This window comes from Anomaloglossus baeobatrachus, chromosome 3 (genome assembly GCF_048569485.1).
Source record: "Anomaloglossus baeobatrachus isolate aAnoBae1 chromosome 3, aAnoBae1.hap1, whole genome shotgun sequence".
In the NCBI taxonomy this organism is placed as follows: Eukaryota; Metazoa; Chordata; class Amphibia; order Anura; family Aromobatidae; genus Anomaloglossus; species Anomaloglossus baeobatrachus.
The window spans coordinates 351,306,335-351,319,586 of record NC_134355.1 but is presented as its reverse complement, the minus strand read 5'-3'; the positions used below and the strand labels follow the sequence as shown (position 1 = coordinate 351,319,586).

At 44.2% G+C, this 13,252-nt stretch overlaps 1 protein-coding gene across 1 annotated transcript in view; it reads right to left on the bottom strand.

Moving 5' to 3' along the window:
* Positions 1-12,969, bottom strand: part of GPR63 (G protein-coupled receptor 63) — a 68,125-nt gene extending 55,156 nt beyond the window's left edge. Inside the window, exon 1 of the mRNA XM_075338397.1 lies at positions 12,769-12,969. The gene's annotated coding sequence lies outside the window, so the exon portion shown is untranslated. The remainder of the gene's footprint in view (positions 1-12,768) is intronic.
* Positions 12,970-13,252: the final 283 nt, after the last annotated feature.

The following is a 13,252-nucleotide window of genomic DNA, read 5'->3' as shown; positions in this document are numbered from 1 at the left end:
TAGTAAGATGTCTAGTAGAGGGGCCACAAGGACACTAAACTTCAGGAAAGCAAATTTTAAACGGTTGAGAGATGATCTTAGTGCAATAAACTGGGATGATGTACTAAGTAATAAAAGTACACAAAGCAAATGGGAGACTTTTATGAGCATCCTGAATAGGGCTTGTGCAGAAAATATACCCTATGGGAACAAACATGCTAGAAATAGGAGGAAACCCCTGTGGCTAAATAGAGCTGTAAGGGAAGCAATAAAAGAAAAGCAGAAAGCCTTAAAAGAATTAAAGAGGGTAGGTAGTGATGAGGCATTATATAATTATAGAAAATTAAATAAAATATGTAAAAAGCAAATTAAGTTAGCTAAGTTTGAGACAGAGAGACTCATTGCGAGAGAAAGTAAAAATAATCCTAAAATATTCTTTAACTACATAAACAGTAAAAAACTGAAAAGCGATAGTGTTGGCCCCCTTAAAAATAGTCTTGGTGAAATGGTGGAAGGGGATGAGGGTAAAGCCAACCTGCTGAATGACTTTTTTTCTACGGTTTTTATACAAGAAAATGCCATGGCAGATGACATGACCAGTGATACCATAAATTCACCCTTGAATATTACCTGCTTAACCCAGCAGGAAGTACGCCGCCGCCTCGAAATCACTAAGGTTGACAAATCTCCGGGCCCGGATGGCATACACCCCAGAGTACTACAGGAATGGAGTTCTGTGATAGATAGACCATTATTTTTAATCTTCTCAGATTCCTTAATAACAGGGTCGGTACCGCAGGACTGGTGCATAGCAAATGTGGTGCCAATATTCAAAAAGGGGACAAAAACTGAGCCGGGAAATTATAGGCCGGTAAGTTTAACCTCTACGGTTGGTAAAATCCTTGAGGGTTTCTTGAGAGATGCTATACTGGAGTATCTGAAGAAAAATAACCTTATGACAGAGTATCAACATGGGTTTATGAGGGATCGATCCTGTCAAACTAATTTGATCAGCTTCTATGAAGAGATAAGTTCAAGTCTGGACCAGGGAAATGCAGTGGATGTTGTGTATATGGACTTTTCAAAAGCTTTTGATACGGTGCCACACAAAAGGTTGGTACATAAAATGAGAATAATGGGGATAGGGGAAAATATGTGTAACTGGGTTAAAAACTGGCTCAGTGATAGGAAACAAAGGGTGGTTATTAATGGTACGTACTCGGACTGGGTCTCAGTTCATAGTGGGGTACCACAGGGGTCAGTATTGGGCCCGCTTCTTTTCAACATATTTATAAATGACCTTGTTGGGGGCATGCGGAGTAGAATTTCAATATTTGCAGATGATACTAAACTCTGCAGGGTAATCAATACAGAGGAGGATAATTTTATATTACAGGGAGATTTATGTAAATTGGAGGATTGGGCTGAGAAGTGGCAATTGAAGTTTAATGTAGATAAATGTAAGGTCATGCACTTGGGTAGAGGAAATAACATTTATGATTATGTACTTAATTGTAGAACACTGGGTAAAACAGACACAGAAAAAGACTTGGGTGTATGGGTGGATGGTAAACTTCACTTTAGTGGACAGTGTCAGGCAGCTGCTGCCAGGGCTAATAAAATAATGGGATGTATTAAAAGAGGTATAAGTGTTCATGAAAAAAATATAGTTCTACCTCTGTACAAGTCACTAGTGCGACCGCACTTAGAATACTGTGTACAATTCTGGTCACCGATATATAAGAAGGACATAGCTGAACTGGAGAGGGTGCAGAGAAGAGCGACCAAGATTATTAGAGGAATGGGGGGGCTGCAATACCAAGACAGGTTATTAAACTTGGGGTTATTTAGTTTGGAAAAACGAAGGCTTAGGGGGGATCTAATCACAATGTATAAATATATGAGGGGACAGTACAGAGACCTTTCCAAAGATCTTTTTACACCTAGGCCTGCGACTGGAACACGGGGGCATCCGCTACGTCTTGAGGAAAGAAGGTTTAATCATAATCACAGACGAGGATTCTTTACTGTACGAGCAGTGACACTATGGAACTCTCTGCCGCATGATGTTGTAATGAGTGATTCACTACTAACATTTAAGCAGAGCCTGGATGCCTTTCTTGAAAAATTTAATATTACCAGTTATGTATATTAGATTTTATGACAGGGTATTGATCCAGGGAACTAGTCTGATTGCCGGATGTGGAGTCAGGAAGGAAATTTTTCCCCATTGGAACTTGTTTGCCACATTGGGGTTTTTTTTTTTTTGCCTTCCTCTGGATCAACATATTAGGCTACAGGTTGAACTAGATGGACTTAGAGTCTCCCTTCAACCTTAATAACTATGGTACTATGATACTATGAATTGTAATTTATCTGTAAAAACCAGACAGCGTACGGATGATATATGTGCCATCTGTTTTTTTCCTGCATCCATAGACTTGCTGCAATTTTTTTCTTATCACGAATAAATGAAAAAATATGCAAATATGACCTACATCACTGAATAACTTTGGTGAGAGCAAACTCTTATTGCACTAGCCAGAATCATACACTTGTATGACCCCTGTCTTAGGCCCTGCGCACACGCTGAAGATTTACCGCGGATTTGCTGCAGAAAATGTGTAACATTGCTGCAGTCAATTCCCCAGCAAATCCTGTGGGTTTTAAAAAATGCTGTGCGCACACTGCGTTTTTTTTTTTATACCCACGGATTTTCCGCTGCGGAATTAATGAGCATGTCACTTCTTTTCCGCGGGTACCTACGTTTTCTGCCATAGATAAATGGTAAAAATCCATGGGGACCAACTTGCGGAAAATCTGTGGTAAATCCGCAGCAAAACCGCGGGTGCAGTTTTACCCCGGTTTTTACCGCGGGTGTCGGATTCTTTCAGAGGGTTCGGTTTTTTCTTAAGAAAAAGGCACTTTCTAGTGCAAACATAGCCTTGGAGTAGATAAATCCACATGAATGAGGTGACTAAAACATATGGTACATTCTACAAACATCGCTACGCGTTCCAGACGACAAGCAACAGAGTGGAGCTGTTTGCAGCATAAAAGTTTTAGCCACGTCATCCACGTGGATTTAACTCCAAGTGCTCACTCATATAGAAATCGGATGAGTGCCATCTGATAAAAAAAAAAAAAAAAAGTATTGCACTCTGGCCCATGTTTTTTAATAAGGCAGTGTACTGTACTGTACTCAGGATGCGGAATTAAATTACAACATGCTGCGAGTAGTCGCGTCAATCGGAAGAGACTCACCTACTCAAGTCTATAGGCGCTAGGAAAAAAAAAAAAATCAGATTCCACATGGACCATCCCAGTGGCATCCATTTTATTTTTTACAGACATATTACCATTCTGTGGCATCGGATACTGTAAGTGGTCTAATAAATGATTGTAGAATAACAGCGTCTAAGAAAAAAACGCATTGCATATGGATGTTATCAGAGAAAATAACCGCATACTCGCATTGCACACAGAATGCCATACGGATATCACTTGTCCTACTCTCCTGGATGAAAATCGGACTGATTTTTCATAAGCTAGTGTGACCCCAGCCTAACAAAGAAGAAGACTGCAAAGTTTGTGGAGCTAAATTGTCCTGTCCATATAAATGGCTATACTACTGCAATAGATAAAACCTATTTATCAGAGAATGGTTACTTTTTTCACTCAGTATTGTTAACCCTATTAGAGCAAATAGATGAAAGGTGCCATTTTTTGCAGTAGGGCCCCCATAATATGAGTATACAGCAAATACCTTCCCTACTATACTATGTGGCCTATTTTCTACTGTTTCTAGGTACTGTTACATGCTGTGCGGTAACATACAAATACATTTATTCTGCATATTCACGCTTGAAGGCTAAAGCACAATGCTAACATCGACTTCTATTTCTAACGTGCTGAATACAACAGATAGACTGTATATCTGGGAATGTGTTAATTGGTTTTGCAATATGTTCTAAAAACTCGTCATCTGAAGTGATAATTGGCTGAATCGGTCACAGCATTCTAGGCAGTGACAGTCTAATATAAGTTCCTTTGACTTCTGTGAAAGGTCAGCTTCGTCTAATCACATTGACAAGTAGGCTATTGAAAGTGGCTCCGTGCAACACTATTAGGAGCCTGCAATTTCTATAGGTTCTGACAAGAGTTTAAGGATGTAAATTACAAGATGAAGGGGATGAGTAATACTCTACTGGAAAAAAAAAAAAAAAAAAAGTCTCTTCAAGCAGATGTGATAATGATACATCGCTATAATGCCGCACACGTATGCAATCGGTAGCTACTTTGTGGTGGCACCTGTAGATTGACCCACTAAAGTATTCCCATATTTATGGCATGTTTTAAGATGGGCTGTTTAGAAACTGGACAGTGGTATTCTCACAGGCAATGGCTAGCTTCACACCAGGCCGAATAACTGACCACTATGTTTTTAGAGTGTGGGGCTATCCGAAGGCACAAACTCCAAGCTGATGTACTCCTTGGTGCACTGAGCCCCTTCTTGTCTAGGTATTACTGCTCACCGCTTGAGTGCTGTCCATCAATTTTAAAGTAAATGTCTAACAGAAGGGACCATGAAAAAAGTATCCATAGAGTATCCATATACATAACAGAGAAAGTTCCCATGGAAAAGCAAACACAAAAAAGTAATGCAAGCATACATAGGGTCTTGCAAAGGCAATGCCTAGCATCCACAAAGGAGAAATGCCATAAGCTGCTGAAAGATGCTTAGCCCCCCACAGATCCGTAGAACGGGAGGTCCGCAGTGCCATGACCATTCAGGCGCTATTCTTGTATTACAACCCAGCCTCATTAATGTCAATAACACAGATATGCAATTCCCTAATCAGCACCTGGGTGATTTTCCTTCTCATTAATGGCAGTGCTCCATGCTGTTGGATGGAATATGCCAGTGATATGGTGACACATGTGCTGACTGCAATAGTCCTCTATTGAGATGCTTTCCTGCAATTATCTAGTGGACTCCAATCACTTGTCTCACGTGGTCTTCATATTCCAGGAGAAATGACTGACATTTCCAACATTAAGGCCTCCATACACATTAGATTATTGTCAGCTGCACCCGTCGAGATCACTGCGTTTGGCCACCAGACTATTCCCAGACATCATTTCAGACTGTTGATACTTTTGTCCCATAAAGAGATAAGCTGTCATGACAGATATGGTATGTGGCAGTGGCTCCTTTGTAGAAAATACCCAAGCGCTTCTCTGTATAGGAGAGATGGGGGTGATATCTGCCACAATCAACTGATAGCTATCAAAAGTATATAGGGGGGCGCTGGTAGAGATGGTATGCCGTGCAGCACCTTTTTTCTGTATCCTCCCTCCTAGTGCTTAAATAGTATAAGACATGTGTACACAACCATACTATACAGTGCCTAATTACCCCTGCCATACAGTGCTCAAATAGCATTTATGGAAGAAATCCAAAAAAAATGCTTAGCAAACAAAGGACAAATTGCTTACCATTTTGATAGCTAAATGCTGTGGTAAAGGGGACAGCTCCTGAAGGAGCACGAAAGCCAAAATCTATTAGGCTATGTGCGCACGTTGCGTAATTACATGCAGTTACGCTGCGCTTTGTAGCGTAGCGTAACTGCATGCATCCTGCGTCCCCTGCATAATCTATGAAGATTATTCAGGAGACGTGCGCACGTGGCGTATTAGAGCACAGTGTTTCGGCTGCTGCCCAAAGCGCACGTTCTAAGAAGGGACATGTCACTTCTTTCCTGCGCTCTGCATGCAGTCCCCGCTCTGTCTATGGCAGGAGCTGCAGGCAGAGCGCATGGAATCGGCTTTTCTGTTTCCTCAGAGTTTGCAGTGTAGGTTGGGGGGGTCTATGTTGGGTAACCCAACATATCTCAGAGATGCCTTCATTATATCCCTATATATAGTCACATAAGTCACTCAAAAGGTTAAAAAGTAAAAAAACACTGTACAGCATATGCCACTTCTGCGGGCTGCCCCTATATGGAACAGTGGGCTATGCTATTCTACACAGGTGGAAAAAGGTGGGCCAATGTATGGCAGACAGAAGCCAAAACATTCTTTCAGCCTCTGCAATGGGAACGAGTCCAGTATAAGGGCTGCTTCTCACTTGCGAGTTTCTCGCAGTAGAGCAATGCGAGAAAATCTCACATTGGAATCGGACACATGTTAGTGAATGATTCAGCTCTCATCTGCGATTTTTTTCTCAGTCCAAATCGGACTGAGAAAAAAAAAAAAAAATCGCAGCATGCCGCTTTTTTGTGACTTTCTCACACCATTTGTCCCAATGATTTCCTATGGAAGGGGATTAAAAGTAGGATCACACACGCGCACCAACGTTCACATTTGCGAGTGTGGCAGTAACGTCGCTCATTAAATATTCAACAGATGAATGTGACATCACATTCCCAAAGGTAAATTAAATGACACATGTGTAATAGCTTTTATATAATTAAGATGTTGCATGAAACTAGCATCGCAAATGCGACACCCACGCGAGCAAAAAGCATCACACTTGCGTTGCACTCGCACCTAACGTGAACTAAAATCAGCCGAGTATTTTTCAGCCCAGTCGGACCGATTTTACTCGCATAGATGTGTTTCCAGCCTAAGTTTGACTTATGTGACATGAGCTTTCATGACGTATATGTAAAGTGAATATTGCAAAAACACTCTGACTTCAGCGTTACATGTATAACAAAAACAGGATGGTGATTAAATATAACGTGGCTTTTGTAAAATGTACATAAGCAGTCCACCACATTCCATGGGGTTCAAAAGCTCTGTGTTGAACATGTCTGCAGATTTTTATTTTGCACCAATTTGGAATGATACCAGAGATACCACTGTGGGAGCTCAGATGAGAATCAGCTCGAGTAGGTTAAATGCAGTCAGAACAACCACTACTGGAGTTTAAAAAGCATCTATATCATTAAAAAAAATAACTTCAAATGTGCACAAATCAGTAAATCAGAGCAGTGATGTCGCTATTCAACCTTTATATGTGGAAATAAATTAAAGGGGTTGTCTGGTCTTAAGCCCTCTGCGCACACTGCGTTTTTTACCGCGGTTTTGCCGCAGCTTTGCTGCAGAAAATGTTCATAAACTTTCTGCAGTTCTTCCCTAGCAAAACCTATGGTAAAAAAGAAAATGCTGTGCGCACACTGAGTTTTTTTTCACCAACAGGTTTTGCTGCGGAATTAATGTGCATGGCACTTCTTTTCCACAGGTACATGCAGTTTTTGCCATAGATAATGGTAAAAAAAACCGCAGGAAACAACCTGTGGAAAATTAGCGGCAAGACCGCTGTAAAACTGCAGCAAACCGCAGTAAAACCGTAAGCGGTTTTCGGGCGCGGTTTGCTGAGGCTTTTTACCGCAGGTGCGGTAATCTTTCAGAGGGTGCGGAATTTTCTTAAGAAAATTCCATTTTCTAGTGCGCACAGGGCCTTTAGCTACAAGTCTGCAGCCACTTGCAGACTTGCAAATCCTCACAGCCACACCGCGGACACTGATACAGTTGAATAGCATGGTGAATTAGGGAGCTGTAGGCAGCCTGCACCTGTGAGTATGAGACTCCATGCACTGAAGGCATGATGATGTCAACACATAGTGCCTGCAGTGCAGAGCATCAGTACTAAATCTGCACAAACCGGAGGAGCAAACTGAGTAGTGTTTAGTTATTTAATGTCAGTAGCTGACAGCAGAGACTTAACGTTTTCATGCCAGGTGGGATCATCTTCAGCAAAATATGTGGAGATGGAGAGGAGTCAGTGTGGGGCAGGGCTATGGTCACCAAATTCATTAAATCTGCAGGCGTTTTCTATGCCAGAAATGCTACTACAGTCCTTGATTGAAGTAGCATTTCTGTTGCACTCATTTTCAGAGGTGTTGAATTAATTAAGGGACATGCACCTAGTAATTAATTTGGCGCTGTGCACTCCGTCAAAACTGGCTTAGTGCAAGATTGTGCTACACCAATCTAAAGGTAAAACCACTCCTGGCTGGGGATGTTAGCCATGAAAAGGGTTTCATGGGTGAGAACACTAAGGCTAGTTTCACACATCCGGCTTTTCGCCGGTTTGCCGGATTCGGCGCACGCCAGTACAGTGTATACAGTACAGTGGCAGCGCTGTAACATCCGGGTCACATGCTCCGGTCACATGAAAGCATGTGACCGGAGCTTGTCGCGCTGCCACTGTACTGTATACACTGTACTGGTCTGTGCTGAATCTGGCAAACCAGCGAAAAGCCGGATGTGTAAAACTAGCCTAAGGGACATCATTACAGTGTACATGCCTCAATAAGGCCCCTTTCACACATCAGTTTTTTGTCATCAGTCACAATCTGTTTTCTCGACTGTTTCCGTTGTAGATTGTGGCTAAACTAATGCAACAGATCCGTTTTTCGACGGATCCGACTATCTGGGGGCTAAATAATAAATTGAAGCATGCTCAGTTAAAAAAAAACTGAATTCATTGCTGGATTCCGTTATTTGACGGATTACGACGGATCCTGCGTCCATAGGCTTCCATTCTATTAAATGACGGACGGTGATGGATCCGTCGCTGTCCGTTTTTTCGACATACACAAAAACGTTACTGTGGACGTTGTCTCCATCCGACACACATTTAGCGACAGTGAGGCCATCTGTCTCAATCCGTCACTAATACAAATCAATGAGAAAAAAACGGATCCAGCGTCATCAGTCGCCGGATCCGTTTTTTTCAAAATTCGACAGATTGTGACTGACAGCAAAAAACTGATGTGTCAAAGGGGACTAAGTCTCTTTCCCTGTTTTTTATGCGCCCCTACTCGCAGTATAATATTCTTACATCTATAGTCAGCAGATTTCCGTAGTGACAGTTCTAGGAGTAAAATAAAACTACACTAATTAATAGCACAAAAAATAAAGAAATGATGGCGCAAGCTGTAGGTGGACAACAGAAACAGAAATTGGCATAAATTAAAGAGCAAATCTATGCCAGCCAAAGATTTGATTTTCAATCATAGAGACCGCCAGAGATGGCAGAATTTATGGGAGGGTACCTCTTAATTCATTTCTCCCATACAGTACATATTACATTCCCTGAATACATATCTATTTATCTGTTAGGTGTCCGGACACCTATTGTAACATTCCCTAGACTTCCATTGGGTATATCTTTGACAAAAGGGTAGCCATCTGGTTTAAAGATAAGCAGTTGCCCATAAACTTCGCTACATTTCTGGCAAAGTTTGTGTCACTAAAGTGGTGGAATGTTTCAAGAATTAAATGAAAAGAATTAACCAACCACGTAAAAAGTTAGTGACTTTTGAAGGCTTTTTACACCAGAAATCTTGCGAAACACCTTCATGATTATGTGCCTTTGTGTTTAATGTATGGTGTGAACATGCCCCAAGATTTGCAATGGATACAAGAAATCACTAACTTGGCAATGAGAGCAAAAAGGAACCTGTCAAGTCCCCAATCACTAATATAGAGGTATGGTTGGGAGATATCTGAATTCTTATCTGTTTAAAGCCCCAGTGTTTAAAGAGTGAAGTTTTATCAGGCAGTATGGCATAGGATAAAGAGTCAGGTCATCTATTCCCACAGGCAAGTCCTGCCTAAAATCTTCCAATCCTGCCTACCTAGATCTAACTGACAGCCTGCAGAATAGTTCTACCATAATGGGGACTGAATGCAGGCTGTCAGTCACCTCCTGGTAGGCAGGACTAGTGGGGAGACACCATACCAGACCATGCATACTGCTATATTAAAAATGGGGACAATTTGGCGAGCAGACTAGTTCCTTTTATTAGAATTACTCAGCAAGGTATATAGCATACAAGTAGAGTTTTATCAGACCAGTTGTGTCGTTCCATCCTGATTTTCAGAAGCATGGCTTCCAGGCTTGTGCTTGAAGCCATCATATCCTGTGGTGGCCACACACTACAGCAGCCAATTGTAAAGAGGGACGTCTGACTGCTCAATTCACTACATCAGCCCCCTTCTCTGATGTAAAGACATAAAAGCAGTCAGCCAGCCCCCTTCAAATAACTCATTCAGTTCAACGAATTAGACCTGATTTTCAGTGGCAGAAATTTCTACAATTAATCATCCAAGTGAACATACCACAATAAATAATAATAATAATAATAATAATAATTATTTTCCTATAATCGGATTTCAGACTATAGGTTGCTTTACACGCTGCGACATCGCTAACGATATATCGTCGGGGTCACGGTGTTTGTGACGCACATCCGGCGTCGTTAGCGACATCGCAGCGTGTGACAGCTAGGAGCGACGATCAACGATCGCAAAAACTTCAAAAATCGTTGATTGTTGACATGTCGCTCCTTTTCATAATATCGTTGGTGGTGCATGCCGCTGGTTGTTCATCGTTCCTGCGGCAGCACACATAACTATATGTGACACCGCAGGAACGATGATCATCATCCTACCTGTGTCCACCGGCAATGAGGAAGGAAGGAGGTGGGCGGCAGGTTCCGGCCGCTCATCTCCGTCCCTCCTCTGCTATTGGGCGGCCGCTTAGTGACGCCGCACGTACCTCCCCCTTGAAGGAGGGATTGTTCCGCAGTCACAGCGATGTCGCTGAACAGGTATGTGCGTGTGACGCTGCCGTAGCGATAATGTTCGCTACGGCAGCGATCACCAAATGTCACACGAACGATGAGGGCGGGTGCTATCGCTCGCAACATCGCTAGCAATGTCGCAGCGTGTAAAGCACCCTTAAAGCCTCAATCCTCCTACTGTTTTTAAGCGAAAAGGAGAATTAGATCCTGAAAACAGAAAATGTAATGGAAGATTAAAGACTCATTTACACATTGCGTTTTCCCATTAAAAAAAAAAAAAAACTTAGCATTTTACTATTCCAGCAAAGTGACATTTCTGAAATCTCATGCATGTTGCTTATTTATGCCATGCAGATATGAAGCATGTCAATTCTTTCAGGGTTTTTTACCCACTCAATTGAATGGCAGTGGGAAAAGCATTAAAGGGGCGTATTATAAGCGGGGGTTTTCCTGCCAAAAGTCACATTTTTGGTACAAAAATGTCTGCAGCAAATTCTCAATGAGTGCATATACCCTTACTTCTTTTGAATCCACTCTTGACTTTGGAATTAAATAAATATAAAAGGACAAATGAAATAAAATCTATTTACATTTCACCAGTATTCGGGAATAGATTGTCATTGGACTTTGGTCAGTATACCAATTTTTACCGTCATATCAGTATATACTGTGTCAAATTCAGACAAGTGTCCGTGTTTTGGTGTGGACCACTGGGTCTGTAATAACACGAAGGCATGTGAACCGCTCCATAAACTATAATAGGTACGCATTCTGTGATACACATGGATAAAACTCATAAGTGAAAAACTGATGTCCGAATGAGCCCTAAATGAGGTCAAAAGAAAAATGGTGATGTCGGCCCCTTCATTGACTGATGTGGCTCCACGGATGAGACTTCCAACTGCTGGGGTACAGCCACCATAGGGCGCCCGATTATGCACCCGCCATAGGGCGCCTCCATCACGCACCCGCCATAGGGCGCCTCCATTACGCACCCGCCATAGGGCGCCTCCATTACGCACCCGCCATAGGGCGCCTCCATCACGCACCCGCCATAGGGCGCCCCTCCACCACGCACCCGCCATAGGGCGCCCCTCCACCACGCACCCGCCATAGGGCGCGCCTCCATCACGCACCCGCCATAGGGCGCCTCCATCACGCACCCGCCATAGGGCGCCTCCATCACGCACCCGCCATAGGGCGCCTCCATCACGCACCCGCCATAGGGCGCCTCCATCACGCACCCGCCATAGGGCGCCTCCATCACGCACCCGCCATAGGGCGCCTCCATCACGCACCCGCCATAGGGCGCCTCCATCACGCACCCGCCATAGGGCGCCTCCATCACGCACCCGCCATAGGGCGCCTCCATTACGCACCCGCCATAGGGCGCCTCCATTACGCACCCGCCATAGGGCGACTCCATCACGCACCCGCCATAGGGCGACTCCATCACGCACCCGCCATAGGGCGATTCCATCACGCACCCGCCATAGGGCGACTCCATCACGCACCCGCCATAGGGCGACTCCATCACGCACCCGCCATAGGGCGACTCCATCACGCACCCGCCATAGGGCGACTCCACCACGCACCCGCCATAGGGCGCCTCCATCACGCACCCGCCATAGGGCGCCTCAAGGCCAAAGTCTCCTATTAGGAAATGTATAGGGCCATAGGAAGTCTTCCCAGACCTACTTATATGAGGCGACATATTGCTCGTGATCTTATCCGATTACAGCCTACTCACATGGGTAATGATCAGTGTGACTGGGAATTTACAGATTTGGGACATTACACGATATCATCGCCTTCATGTGGGACGCAAGGGGAAGAAATATGGATGACCCATTACACAAGGTTTATCTGATGGAGACCACCAATGGGCTGATCTGCTCAGGTCCAATCTATGGATGCCCATTGTAAACAGTACGAATCACTGGAAATGTCGCTCCATGGACAGCTAATGGTGGTCTAAATGCCAATGGTACCCATCTCCGCCAACCATTATTTGTCGTACAGAGGTAAGCACCAACGAGTTACCTCACATCGTCAGGTCTATGGGCACTGCCAGGTAGAATTAACCCTGTATATCCTGCAACTGAAGCACAGACACCAGGGTGCAGACAAGGGGTTAAGCAGGGGAGAGTAGGAATGCAGCCATTGTGTGGGGAGGGAAGGTACTGACCTGCGGTCCCCTCTCCCTCAGGCAGCGCGATGTACAGCCGCGTTCTCCCTGCTGCACGGCTCCATTCACTCTCCATCCAGCACAGCCGGGAGAGGGCCGCCGCTGCATCCCTGTCCTCGCTTTACGGTACCGTGCTGCATCATCTCCCCGATATTAGCCGCGCAGCCATTGTTAATAATAACCACCGTGCACGGAGCTGGAGGATGAGCTCCCTGTCAGCAGCTGCACTGAGGGCCGGCCCGCCGCACACCACGCCCGCCACCTCGCCATTGGCTCCTGCGTAACAGAAAGTGAAGGCACAGCTGGATGCCTGGCAAGGAAACTTCTCCGGCCGCCATGGGGAGCAGTCCTGCAGCTAATTTACCTCAGCAGCATGTGCAATATGGCCACAGTGAGAACCCGGAGCTTGCATACAGCAAAAGCCGGCATATAGCTATATACCGGGCAGCAGCGCCCCCTCACACACCAGGAGCTCTGCCAGTCA